The 13,912-nt window shown below is 39.1% G+C and overlaps 1 protein-coding gene across 2 annotated transcripts in view; it reads right to left on the bottom strand.

Annotated features, from left to right (window-relative positions):
• Positions 1-4,687, bottom strand: part of RASGRP3 (RAS guanyl releasing protein 3) — a 66,444-nt gene extending 61,757 nt beyond the window's left edge. The window contains exon 1 of one of the 2 annotated variants that reach the window (XM_074863373.1): positions 4,542-4,687. The gene's annotated coding sequence lies outside the window, so the exon portion shown is untranslated. The remainder of the gene's footprint in view (positions 1-4,541) is intronic. The other variant, XM_074863376.1, reaches the window with a different exon arrangement.
• Positions 4,688-13,912: the final 9,225 nt, after the last annotated feature.

Genomic DNA, 13,912 nt, shown 5'->3' with positions numbered 1-13,912 from the left:
GTTCCAGCTCCTCTGTTCTGCTGCAGTGTGGGAAATCCTTTGTAGTCAAAGGATCTTTGAATCCTGGGAACAGAATATGAATTGTGGGCAAGGTGGACTTGTACTCCAAGACAACCTTTCTTGTTCCACCTCCCTTGTTTTTTTTCTTATGACCGTATATTGAATCCTTCCACAGCACTGTTCTGCTGTTGTGTGTTCATGTAATATAAACCCACTGTTACTGGTCCTTATAAAGGAGGCCCCAGGTCAAGTCTCCCACATTTTCTCTTGTCTTCTGTTCAAATAATAAGTCTTTTTAAAGTGTCTATGTGTGTTCAAGTGATGATAAGAGATTTGACAATGTCATTTCTGCTGTATGTATTGATTTGGTTAACACTTCCATGTCTTATTTGCTTCTGAGCAGTGGCTCCTTATTTTGTACCACAATTTGCACGTGGTCTGTGGGAAATGAGAGAACCAAAGGCAAAAAATACAGCTGCACTTTGGCATGAAGATTGACTTGTAAAGCAGCTTTTTCATTCATCCCTGCTTATGCAATAGTACTTCTCTAGTCCACTAGAAGAGTAGGAAAGCAACCAAAGTGAAGTTAATGGCTTATTCTGATAGCACACAGACTTCTGGGATAAACAGTCCATCTTCCATACACACATTGACCTTCACCCTTGGGCAGTAAGCTGGTACAAAGTGTGTGCAACATTTAATTCCTGTTTGAGCTAAGGGATTTGTGTCAACTTGAGCAATTCTCACTGTAGTGAGTTGCTACTCAGGTGTGTAGAACACCATGATCTTCCCCTTTTGTCTTGAACATACTATATCCATATGTTCTGTTGTAAGCAGGCAAGCTTTTGGGTTTCAGACAAGAGGAATGGTAAAATTAGCATGCTGTGTTTGAAGTCAGACTAGATGATCTAGTGACTCTGCCTGGCTTTAAATTTTATCAGCCTGGTGAAATAATTTTGCTTGAAATCAATGGGACTACTCATGCTTAAATTTAAGCACCTGTATAAACATTTGCACGAGTCAGGATGTTATTCAGCACATAGTTTTTTAGACTTTATCAAAGAAATTATTTTTTAGCACTGACATTTCTGTTTTAAGTGTTGAACAGCTGCTTCTCTTTGTAGAACTATTTTGATGCTGTCTAATATTGAGCCTTGATTTCTCAATGGGTCTTAGCTGGGTTTCTTTTTATGTTCTCTCTCCCCCAGTTCTGCTTTTTGAGTGAGACTACTGTAGACATATGTTCTCAAAAAAATCTTGCTTTGACTGCCCCAAACAGACACTCTGGTACTTCTAAGTTTCTGCTTTTTTTTTTTTTCCTGGTAATGTTAGCGGGCTTGACTGTGACTTGGAGCACAAAGCTCCCTTGTAAGAGTGTCTGGTGTAGTGAAATAGGGGCTTAGGGAGAAATTAAGATACTTACTCTGGAGCAATTGCATGAGGAATAATAAATCCTACTAAACCTGAGCTAGCTTTACATAAAAGTGTGACATGGTTTGTCTGTCACCCGAAGTGCATTATTTTTCAAGTCATGTGATTTTTCTTTAAGTCAGTCAGCTTTTCTGGAACCAGAAACCCACACTGCCCACAGAGTAGTGACAGTTGACTGAAGTATTGATTTGACAACCCTAGACTTCTTTATATCTCCTGGCAAAATAATGGCAGGGTTGAAAGCATGTGAACCTCCACTTCCTCTGCTATATCAAATTCTCCTATTTAATTTTTAGCTTGGAGTCTTAATAATTGCAACCCTGTTAGTACTTGTGAACACTCAAAAGTGTTTATATGCAAAGACTCTCCCGCAGAGTAGTTAGACCCTAGCAGGTAGTAAGATTTTATAAGGTGCAGGGGTGTAAATTTCATTCTAAGGATTTCTGGAATGATTGTATCTTCAGGACAAAAGTCTCAGTTTGCAAACTCTGAACTCATGAACTTCTGAACTCTTGCAGTTTTGAAACAAATCTTTTTATGTGTGTGTTTTTTTCCCCTAAAACTGCTACTTCTGTGACTATGTAAGGCACCTTCCATTTTTTAAACTAAGGTTACTAACTCTTGCAATTACAGAGACAAGCTTGAAAACACTGGCCTCACTGATAGAAAACCTAACAGTAATTTCTAAGCCAGGTTTTTCCCTAAGACAATCTTATTTGGAAACTACATAGTATATTTTGAGTGCTGTTAGCCATACTGCTGACACATTTTCCCTGATTCTGAGCAGCTTTGAGCCTGTCCTAGATGATGAAATGGGAGATGGGATTGAAGAAAAGAGTAGAGTAGCTACAAGCTACTGCCATATTCCCCATACAGCATACGATAAGAAACAAATTAGTTGAGTAGCCCTTGGAGTTAGGTTGTCCTTATCTTCAGAATAAAAAACTGTTCTCAGTGGTGTGAGCAACTCTCTTGGTTTCAGGGGGTTTCTGTCTGTGCCTCTCATCAGAATTTGTTCTGTTAATTCTTCATTAAGGATATGAATTTATTAAGAGTATTAATTAGGAAATTTCTAAGTACCACCTATAATATCTTTTACCCAGATAAATGTGAAAGTGCATCAGTACATTATTTTATCACCTCTTCCTGTGTAATTATATTGTGACTGGCTGATTTGCAAATGATCTTCTCCTTATAGTTAAGCAACAGTCTCTGTTTTGCTACATTCATGCAGTGATACTGAGCTTTAAAATAATGTTGCAGATCTGAATAAATTTGAATGACCCTGTGTTTGCTGTTCAGTTGCATTGCAATAGCTGTGCAACTGATACCTTGTGGAAATGACTGCAGAAATCGCAATGCTTCTTTGCTTGGGTATTTATCTGCAGGTTTGTCTCCATTCCCTCCATCCATCCTGTGAGTTTTACAAAAGCTTATCTAGTGTAACAGTGGTTAAACAGTTTAATCTTACATTTTTAAGGTAAGACCTTTTTTTTTTTTTTTGTTTCTGCTCAGTCTTTGTGCAGGGGAATCAGTTACTGAAATTGAAAGCAAGGAATGCTACCTGAATGAGAGCATGCTATGCTAGCTATTCAAACTGCAGCCTAAAGAACTTTCTCTTGCAAATATCTATATAGGCTTTTATTTTTACACCCATTACAGGTGTTTTATTCTTCACAAGACCAGGCTTATAACCTGTTGGAATTGAGAATTACTGTAAATAATTGAGTCCTTTGAAATCAAAGAAAGAAAAGCCTGATCCTTTCTATGACTAACATCTGCTTCATTGGAATTGCTGCTTGGCACCTCCCTGGGTCAGATTTTCAGCTGACTGCTGCTGTTTACAATTGTCCTATCGCAGCTTTTCACCTACATAGATGACATCCTGCCTTGCTATCTTCACAATAACAGACTCTAAACATAATAGCATCCTACGGGGATACAGTAGAATAACAACACATCACACTTCCTTTTTACTCACCAGTAACTTTTTACAATAAACCACTAATCCTAAGCAACATCTGAAAAACAAATGAAAAATCTGAATGGCATATGTGTAGAGGTAATGTGTTAACACCAGTGAGACTTAACACAAAGGTTATTCTCATACATCGTTCAAAGATGATGAAAATTGCATGATGAAATCCTGAATCTAGTATTCTACAGCTTCTATCCTCCTTATCCTCCTGCCTTCAAATCACAACAGCATTTCCTTTGTTAGAAGAACAAAATACATGTTGGAAATTGAAGAAATCAAACACAATCTTAAAATAACTTTGTATCTTTCCCTCTTAAAAGTCTGTCTTGTTGATGCTAATTCAATTAATTAATATGGCCTGTACACTGGTATGTCTTAAAATGGAGCTTTTTACACATGCAGTCATGATAATATAACTGTGTATAGTATCTGAAAATAAGCAGATAAAAAATTTCTACTCACATTCTACCATCAGTTTAAATTAGACCTCAGAATGGCAACTACATGATATTGTAATGCAAAACCACAATGAATAATATATATCTATCTATATTTTTATGTAAGCACACACACAAATTACCTGCCATAATAAATACTAAAAATATAGAAACTTTCAGGTACTTTATGTACCTCATGAGTATTAAAACTAAATTCTCACAAAACTTCAGTTAAAAATTACATACGTTTTGAAATGTTTATGTATTCTAAATTAACACATCTTATATAAATATATATTACATATGCTTCTCCCTCCCTCTCTCTGTCTAATTCTATATATTTAACCTAATGCAGAGTTGACTTAATTATTTTTCTTTGGGGCATATAGTTACCATCAACATTGCTCTAGTACTTGATCACAGATTATAAAATGAACACAACATGGGTGTGGAAAACAGCAAAGTTATCTTATGGATACATGGCAAAGGCTTCTTTTGCTCAAGGAAAGTTCTGAAGAATCCATACCTGAATTCAGATTTCTTTATCTAAAAATCAGATATCCTGACAAACTTTTATCTAAAAATCAGATACAGTTCCTTCTTCAAAATCCATTCTGTTTTCATTTATCAGTCTGGGCACATCTGAAAAGACCTAGAGAATGCAGCAAGCAGAAATGCCAGAAGGAGACACTTACCTTAATTAGATAGGTATCCAACTTTCAGCACACTCCTTTCTGTAGAGTTCTTCTGACAGTGTTGAGACGCTGAGATTATTTGCTGCCCAGCAGTGTCCTGTACGTGACTCTTGCACTCAGGAGCCCTGGCAGGGCCCTGGAGAGAGAAGCAGGATTGTGCTCTGTTCACTCCCAGCAGCTTCACTGAGGCTGGGACTCTTTTGAGCTCAATTAGTTCTAGATTGTTTGGCTAAATGGCAGTCCCACTTCCTTCTATTCTTTCCCAACTTAGTTTTCCTGCCTCCAGTGGTGCTTTTTCCTTTCTTTGGACTATAAATAGGCCTGCCACAACACAGTCTGTAGCAGTAAGGAAGGCAGGAAATGCATTTAAACAAAGGAAAGATCTTAGGTTTTTTTGCTCTCACCCACTAATATAAATAAAAGAATTTGATAAAGATTGCTCTTCAGACACAGTTCTCTTGCATGAGGAAAGCACTTGTTCAACAACATGCTAGAATGTCATCTTTTGTACTCTACAAAAAAATGAGGAGACATAGTAGCGCTAGGCCTTTTGACCTTAGTCTCTTGAGTAATTATTACTTCCCGTATGTATTTGATTTTGATTAAATCTTGTTTGACACTGAAGAGTTGGAACAAAGATTTTCTTTGGTTTAGAAAAGAGGATAAAGATGGCTAACATGTTTTAGGATGGCAAAATAGGTGTTACAGGAGCTGCAGATCTTGCATGCTTAAGAATGATGTCTAAAGCCTGTGAATCATCACTTCATCTGAGTATTTTCTCCCTTAGTGACATTTATCCTGCAGCCTCAAACCAGAGACTAGGAGATTGGAAGTGTTTAAGCAAACTAAGTGCATTTACATGCAGGAAAACAGAATTGTCATGCATGTATTCAAGGAGGATGGATGTGCAGCTATAGCTCTTGAATAGCAACTATGTTAAAATCCTCAGGTATGATTTATGAATTAATTTGAGCTAAAGAATTATTTTGATGGGCTTTGGGTCAGTTTTTTGATCAGAAGCTTTCTAATTTTAATTATTTTCAGCTTAGTGGTTTTAAAAATACATACCACGCTTTCAAGGCCCTGTCAAGCTTTAAAAAAAAAAAAAAGTAACCATTTCACATTATACTCTATTAAGATGATAATATAGTACTGTACTTACCTGGCTGTTTATCTCTTCTTCCTATTCCCACTTTTTCTCCTGTCTGAGGTACATGCCTTTCCTTCAGTTTATACAAATGATGTAAATGGCTCTAAAAAAGCTTTCTGCTGGTCTTTACAGTGGTAGCTTCATGTTAGAATAGCAGTGCGCTTATTGAAGATAGTTAAGATTGTAGGGCATGGTTTGGGGTTGCTGATTAGTGGGAAGGTAGAGACTTAAAAGATAGATGTTGCTATGTGGACAAGTAATTTTTCTTCTGTTTAAGATTTGTATGTGAAATATACACATAGGAGTCCTGCTGAAAGTGGTGAGAATTAAAGACCTGTGGCATTTCAGGAATTTGGAAAAGGTTTAACCTTTTGTTTCAGTCACATTGTGTAGGCAGTGATCATGACTGTTAGCTAGTGTGGAGTTTTATGGATGAATTTACCATTCTGTGTTAGCTTTAGGTAGACTAGATGATGCCAGGCTTACACCAGAGCAGTTTATATAAAAATCAAGAGCATCTTCAGGAAAGTGCCTGCCTTGCTGAGAACTTTGCAGAGATCCTGTTTCTCATTACAAGAATGTGATTGTTTATGAAAAGAGACATACAAGTGGTGGGTAAATAAACATTTTTTCTGATTTCTTGAAAATTAATAATAACTCAAAGCCGAGGTATTCCTTGAAAGTACTTTTTTATAAAGTTAAACCAAAATGGAATGCTCCAAACGAAACTCCTGTCAAAATCAGTAATTTATAAAGGACCTGAAAATTAAAATATTTGATCTTTTTTAATATCATAAATTAATATTGGTAATTAGCAGACAGATCTAGAGTCTTAGGAAGATGTCAATCTTTGCAGATCACATACTACAAATCTGACAAAGAGAAATACAATTCTTTGTAGTGAACAGTGGGTCAAATACTGACTTCAGCTGAAGCACAGAACCAGTTTTAGCTAAGATTCTGTTGTGGAGATGGCTGAAGGCAAGCTGCAGTCTTTCTGGCTCTTTCAGACCTTGGACCAAGGCTGAAGGATTGGCAATGTGTAAAAGTTGATTGAATTCATTATTATGGAGCAGCTGCGGAATAGGCCTAACTAACCTTGTTTCTGCAAAGTTGATCTCCACAATATAACAGCACTAAAATGTGAAGCTGGTTAGCAGTATTTCACTTGTGCATACCTTTATTCAAATGTAGTTTAGTTTAAATCTTAAATCTGCTCAGTGAGTTGCTAGTGGTTACAGACTTGAATTTGCATCACACGTTCTGTGTGCTGGGTGCGGTTAGCACCAAGCACTGCCAGAGCCCGGGAGAGGCTTAGTCTTGAATAGCTGCTTGCCTTGTGCCAACGCGGTGCCAGTAGAGCCCAATTGCAGGAGCCTGCTTGTACTGGTTTTGCTGGTAGCCTTTCTTTCAAACACACACATCTTTTCGTAATGTCATTCAAAACATCTCCAAACATTAGAAATAGAATGCAAGGTTAAAGCAGGATTTCTCTCCTCCGTCATTCTGACTTTGCACACTGGAAGAAATTGTCACCCCCATTTTTCACTCCCACTTTGTCCTTGCAGGCTCGAGTTGAGAGTCTGTCTTGAGAGAGGTCTTCAGAGTTTCCACTTGAGAGTTTCCTTTGGGGATTGATCAGGTAGCTGGTGGAGCCACAGGAGAGCTAGGAGCAGAGTGAGAAACAGTTGCTGATGGCAGATGCTTGCAAAGTGCAGTTAAATTTTTCTGTGTCAAAGCAGAAGAGATGTATTTTATCTGACAACCTCATTTTTACTCATCTTTCTTAAGCATTAGCCTCTTGGACAAGCAATGGCTGCACAAGCAGATGCAGAGTAACACTGTGATGCCCAGAACGTGTAGGGATGTTTTTGGTGCCCTGGTATTCAAAGCATCTTGTCTTCACAGTTCATTTACACTCTGCGCCCTGAAAATACATGCATGTGTGCATGTGTTAAGGATGTAAGCAAACTATTCAGTGAGTTCTTGTGTGCAGTCAGCTTGTTCATGTAAAGAGAATCATGAATTCTTTACCACAGAAAACTTAGACTGAGCTATTCCATGGCAGCAGGACAAAACCACTGCTTTTTGTAGGACCCCTGAAAGGGGCTTTGCACAAATAATTTTGATTTCTACCAGTGAGCCACAAAACATGACTCTAGATGCTCTGATATGGTTTCCCCTCAGTGCTGATTACTGAGTTAGCTCTAGCTCTGCATCTGGCTTTTCACAATTAGAATTATAAAAATGGTATCCAAATTCCCATGAAATTGGAATATGGAAGCTTTTCAGAACAGCTTCCAAAACAAAAAGCTGAACTACCTGAGCCTTCTCCACTGCTTTTATGCTGCCCTTGTGCTGCTGAGCAGTGTTGTGTTACACCACTCTTTCCACTGACATCAGTGGGAATGGGTTTGACATAAAGTCTGCACGAGCAGGGCAGCGCACTCTAGTTGGTCATGCCTATAATTCATTAAATAGCTTGAATTCTTTATAGTGTTATTTCTGTCTCTCTTCTCAGTTGTCTCCTGCTTGCCTTCATGTTTCATTGCCTCACGGAATAAGTTGCAAAAAATTACATAACTTTTCCTGGTAAAACTATACTGAGGAAGAAACAATAAACTGGTTATCTCATATAGCTCTTGTTTAGTCTACCTGACTTAACACCATGGAAATCACTTGTCTGAGTAGTATTGAGTAAATTATAAGGACACAGACTTTCCTTTTGATTTCTGATCCTGTTAAACACAGATGGTCTTTCTGGACTGCAGTGCAGGCCAGGGGCCAGGTCCCTAGCTTCTATAAATTGGTGTTGCTCCATCAGCTTCAGTGAAGCGACACTGATTTGAGCTGTCTGGGGAATCTGGCCAATTGGTTTTAATGGGTCTGTGCCAGTTGAGAGCAGCTGAGGAGCTGTGAGTTTAAGGGCCTTTCTAATTCTAGCTTATGTTCACTGCATAGAAAATGTATTGTTTTCCTTGTCTCCGCCACTCAAGCAACTCATCAAACATAGTAATATCCCAACAGATCTGCTGCTTACAGCTATGGGGCAAGCTGAAGAACAGTTCATTGTGATCTGAAAAAAAAGGAAGTCAGGGAAAACCACAGGTCAGACTCGAGTTGTGAGTCAACCTACACGTAGAAGATAATGTGCTGGTTGTCTGCCCTGTGTGTTTGTAGCCTCATGAGGTTAGCACAGTTGTGATCTGTAGTCCCTCATGCCATAAACTATCTGTGTTTGTTTTAGATTGGTTGTGTGGAAATGAAGGGAGAACATGAATAGAAGTCTAATTTGTTTTTTACCTTCTTGCTTACCAAAACACAATGTATATTTTTTTCTCTGTACCTTAAACAAAGAACATGCATTAACCCTGATGGCAGCATAACAGTGAAGATTAAAGTTAAAGCTGCATTTACAAAATGTTGAAGTTCTTAAGGCCCAAACCTTCTGTACATCCCCATATCTTCCCTGTGATTGATTTCTGTACAAACAACCAGGAATTTAAAGCTTTTAGGGAGGTGGTGACAGCAGGAAACATTATCTCCATGGTATTGATGAGGAAATAGAATAACTTGCCACAGGTCTCACAGGAAGTAATACTTTTATCTGGAAAGCTTATTCTGTTGGTTGTTTCTGCTTTTCATCTTCCCCCCCCCCCCCCCCCCCCCCCCCTGTATTTTACATGTCTCCTATTCCCTTTTCAGTCATGTCTTTGTATTCAAGATTCTTTGCATTCTACTTCTTAGGGTCTGTGTAATTTAGTCTAGCAGGGTTGATCTTTGCTTCCAGCCACCTCACGATTTCATCTTACGTTCCCACTTGTAAAATTTTCATGCAAGCACCTTGTGTTTTCTCCCCCACTCATGAGAAGCTGCTATGAACATCTGCAACATTACCTCATTGTTCTTCTGAAAAACTCTCCTTTGTCCCACTGTCCTCTGAAATAGTCAACACTGTTGCTGCAGGGCAGCAGGTGGTGTTTTGTGCCAGGAAGGTAAAAGGGGCTACTTAAAATTTCAGCAGGTTCTTGAACTGTCAGAAATTATCTCCAACAAGTTCTTTTGGTGCTGCCTGTCTTTGTGGGTGGCTTCTCTGCATTCCTGGCTGCTCAGGTTGCTGCATCACAAGTTCCCATTCCTGACTGCATCCCTTGTTTGTACAGGGTGGGCAGCTGCTCTCACTATTACTAGCATTATCTCATTATCTCCTTGTATACTTTTTCCACCTGTATCCATCTTATTTTCTCATTTTATACCTTTGTTGACGAAAGGTCTTTTTTACAGCACTTGGCATAACAAGGCGCCCACTTTTGACTCTCATGCACTATGACTCAAAGGTATTAGTAATGGATAGAAGACCTCAGGCATTATAGTCCTGCACTTCAGCCTTTAGATGTTTGATCTCAAAAGCCCTCTTTTCTACTCTTGTATTTATTTTAATGTGTGTCTTTTAGAATTTAAGTTTCCAAGAAAAAAAAGGTGAGAAAACATATAGCAGTGACAAATTGTTTCCTCCTTTGTGTATAATATACTAATAAAAGAGCAATAATGTGTTTTACAGGTAATGCATCTCTAGCAAAAAGATTTCCCTACAGGAATCTGTTAACTTTTTCATGGTTGCTAGAAGCTGGGTGCACACCATTTTACTTATCCCTCGTAGCCAGGTGTAGATTAGGAAAGAAAATACTTAAAAATGTCTAAAATCCATCTGCTTCTTGTTAGACTGATGGAGTTACGGTCTCATTTATGCTCGTTTCCCCTTGCTGTAATTCATTGACCAAGATGAGTTACTTTCCCCATATGTCAGTGTGAATTTACTCTCCTGTGGTTTCCTTTGCCTCTTTTCCAAGGGGCTTCCATTCGCTGACCAAACATTTCTGGATTTCAAGGTGTTGCTTTCCTGTATCTGCCAGAACAGGGAGGCAGGTTAAATTGTGCTGAATGCTGTTGTGTCAGCTTATAGAAGACACTGTAGTCCAAGCCCCTTTGCTCCCATTTGAGGTAGGGCAGTCTGTACTAAATGGCTTTTTGGGGTATAGCTACACAGTTCTCTCTTGGAGTCTGGGTCATACTGACAAACGGGCTCTTCTGCTGGAGCGGTGAATTGAGCACCATAAATCATACTGGATCATGGACCCCTTTTCTGGCACATGCGCTGGGAGGGGAGGGGACTGATTTGCCCTGCCGCAAGGTGACATCTCTTCAGTGCCAAATCTCTGTTGCTTGCACCTGTCTTGAGAGCAGCTGACAGCCGCAATCTCCTGTTCTGAAAGGAAGAGGAAGAGTTGCTCCTTCACAGTTCCTGTCAGGTGCTGTGATAGCATGTCACCTCCTGGCTGACAGTAATAGGGCCTTTGAGAGGCCCCAGGGGACAGAAATAGCAGTGTGTGCACTGACACTCCCTAACCATGAGGTTTCTCCAGTGACTGCAAAGGGACGAGGATCACGCAGTGGATGTCCGTTTTGTTGTGTTGGGAAGATGAGTGTCTGTTTGTGGTGTTTTTTTCCCTGCGTTCCTAGGAATTGTTCCAGTGCAGTTAATGCTTTCCCTATCTCCTTGACCTGCATGTATGAGCTAGCTTTACATGAGCTAGACCAGCTGCTCACAGCCTGGGGTAGGAATTTTGTGGTGCCAGGAGATTAAACAGTTTATTTCTCATACATCGGGAAGAGTCCTCAGTGTCAGTCAGTTGGGCTTTTTAGGTGACAACTTTTACCTTAGGCTAATGGGTGTTTTAAAAATACCCGTTGTTAGACTCTAATTGCTCTGCAGGAATCTTTTAAATTTCTAGCATGCTTTTACTCGAATTTTGGGGTTAGGCTTTTTAGTTGCTGCTGTGTTCTTTTTCTGAGGCTTCACATTTCACATTTCTCCCATTGCAGAAACACAGATTCTGTCTTCTTGGAGCTGTTTCTTAAGACCACTGTTTCCCTCTAAGAGTTGTGGATTTTCTTATCGTTCCTTAAACGAGAACAATGTGGCACTTCAAATGCTGTGCTGACCTCTGGTGACAGAGGCAGGAGAAAAAGTAGCTTTGCTGTTAAAACCTGTGAATGGCAGGATTCTCCGGAGCGCTCCTCTTTTCTGCAGTTTTCAGCTCAAAGCAATGATAAGGGCATAATCTCTCGTACTGTAGCTCCAGGTCTTTATGATATTTGCTTATATTTCTGTCCAGTTGTTGAACAGCTGGTGCTAGATTCAAATTTTCTGCTGGTTGTGCAATGGGAGAATTCTATTAACTTATTATTAATATTTATTAATTGTAAATAAATTCTGCAAGCTGATGATACTTCATCTCATTCATGATTCTACAATAAAATGCTTTATATTAAGATAACTTAAACCCTCAAACCCAAAGTTTAAAAAGTTTGGTTTGACTTACTATTTGCCCTTTAATTACAAGTACGTTTTAGTTCATGTTTCACGTTGCCAACAGGGGAGTAGTTGGAAGGGTTCAGTGAGATACTACTTGTTTTGAAACATAGAAATGTGCTAATTAGATATTTTTTCTCCAGTGTTGCTAGACCTCTTTCAAAAGGTTTTAAACACTTTATTCCTCACAGTTTTGTTCATTTTTTGAAATTTTGAAGTGTTAGAAAATTGCTGTGGTTCTTTATATATGGGGAACACAGTTACTTCCTGTGTGAATCACTGAAGTCAGTAGAGTTGCATCAAAATTAGGTGGGAAAATGTTACTGTAGTGATATTAACAGATACTGTCAATTCCACTTGTGCAAAAGAATGAAGAGGTGACAGTGGAAATCACAGGCAACTAAGAGACTTGAGAAGTATAAGGGAATCATAGTGAGAGTGAGCTGCTGCAGGGATGTTTTGTTTGTTCTGCCTTGGAGGCTGGTTGACCATGTGCAGGGAGCTCTTGCTCATGGTCCTTGCCCTTGAGCCCTGTGTGCTGCTGAATCTCTTGGAGCCGCTTTGGGTTAGGTGATTAGACAGGGAAAATACCTATAGTCTTAGATTTTCCTAGACTATCTTCCTTGTGGTACACATTTGCAAGTGTTTTGTTAGGTCTAGTATGTGGTAGATGTAATGTTTTTAGAAACACTCAAACATAAACCAAGTTTTACTGGATGAAGTAAGGGCCAGCTTGGCTAAAAATAGTTATTGCTGCCTACTGGTGGAATAACCCAATACCAGAACTACTAGCAGATGTGAAATTAATATATGTGTCTGGATGCACTATGTATTGTTTCATTCAATAGTGAAACCCTCAAAAGCTCCCTGTCATGCTTTGTTTTATATTCAGTGTACTGAAATGAACTAACATTACAATGAGTAATATAGTAGTTCTTTTTTTTTTTTTTTTTTTTTCTTTTCAGTTTAAGGTAATTTTGAAATATTAATTCTCTATTTTTCTTTAGTTTTGGGAAAAAAATGACATCTAAGCATGGACAAATATGAATGAAAATTCCATGTTCATTCAGCTCACTGTTGTGCAAATCAAAGGATTTCCCTTTCCTGTTTTATTTTTGAAACTTCCTTATTCCATGTTTGCTATTCAGCTCAGTTTGGTGATGCTGCAGGCCAAAGAAGAATACATTCATTGCTAAAAGCATACTTGAAATTTCTTGCTTATGGTAAAAGAAGGAAAATGAAGGTCATATTTCTCTGGCTAGTTTTGGGAAGAATACAAAGTTGACTTGGGGGTGGTGCCTTCTATTTCTGTGAGGAGAGAGATAGATTTGACGGATGTGATCAGTTTACCTTGGTGGAAGATTTTTTGAAGTACCGGATAGTAGCTATCAGTTTCACCACATGCCCAATCTGTATTTAGAGACTGAAAACTACTTCGTGGAGTCCAATGCCAGTGAACAGGAAGGAATGGGTGCATGAGATGCTGAGGCTTTGGGTCACGAGCAAATGACAGGATATGCTCGTGGCGAAAAGAAGCCGGACTGCAGTGGGCACTGGCCCTGGAAAGGGGTATCGAATGGGACAGAAAGTGGGGCATGCCCTTGTGGCCAGAGCTGGGCTGGATGGCTGCCTGCAGCACGAAGGGGAGGTGTGGATCCCGAGAGAGGTGCCCACTCACAAAATGAGAGGGATCATTTAGATGATAGGAAAGTTTAATTCGGTTTTAGGTGGAAACAGACTATATCCTGCTGGGGATTTTGGAACAGGTCCTACCCACCCTTATGGGCAGTTACCTCCTGGATGAGAAGTGGCAGAAATTAAACTTTTAATGTGAAAGAAATAAAAAAT

This window comes from Strix uralensis, chromosome 3, assembly GCF_047716275.1.
Source record: "Strix uralensis isolate ZFMK-TIS-50842 chromosome 3, bStrUra1, whole genome shotgun sequence".
NCBI lineage: Eukaryota > Metazoa > Chordata > Aves > Strigiformes > Strigidae > Strix > Strix uralensis.
The sequence above is the reverse complement of the archived record's forward strand: the minus strand, read 5'-3'. Positions and strand labels throughout refer to the sequence as shown.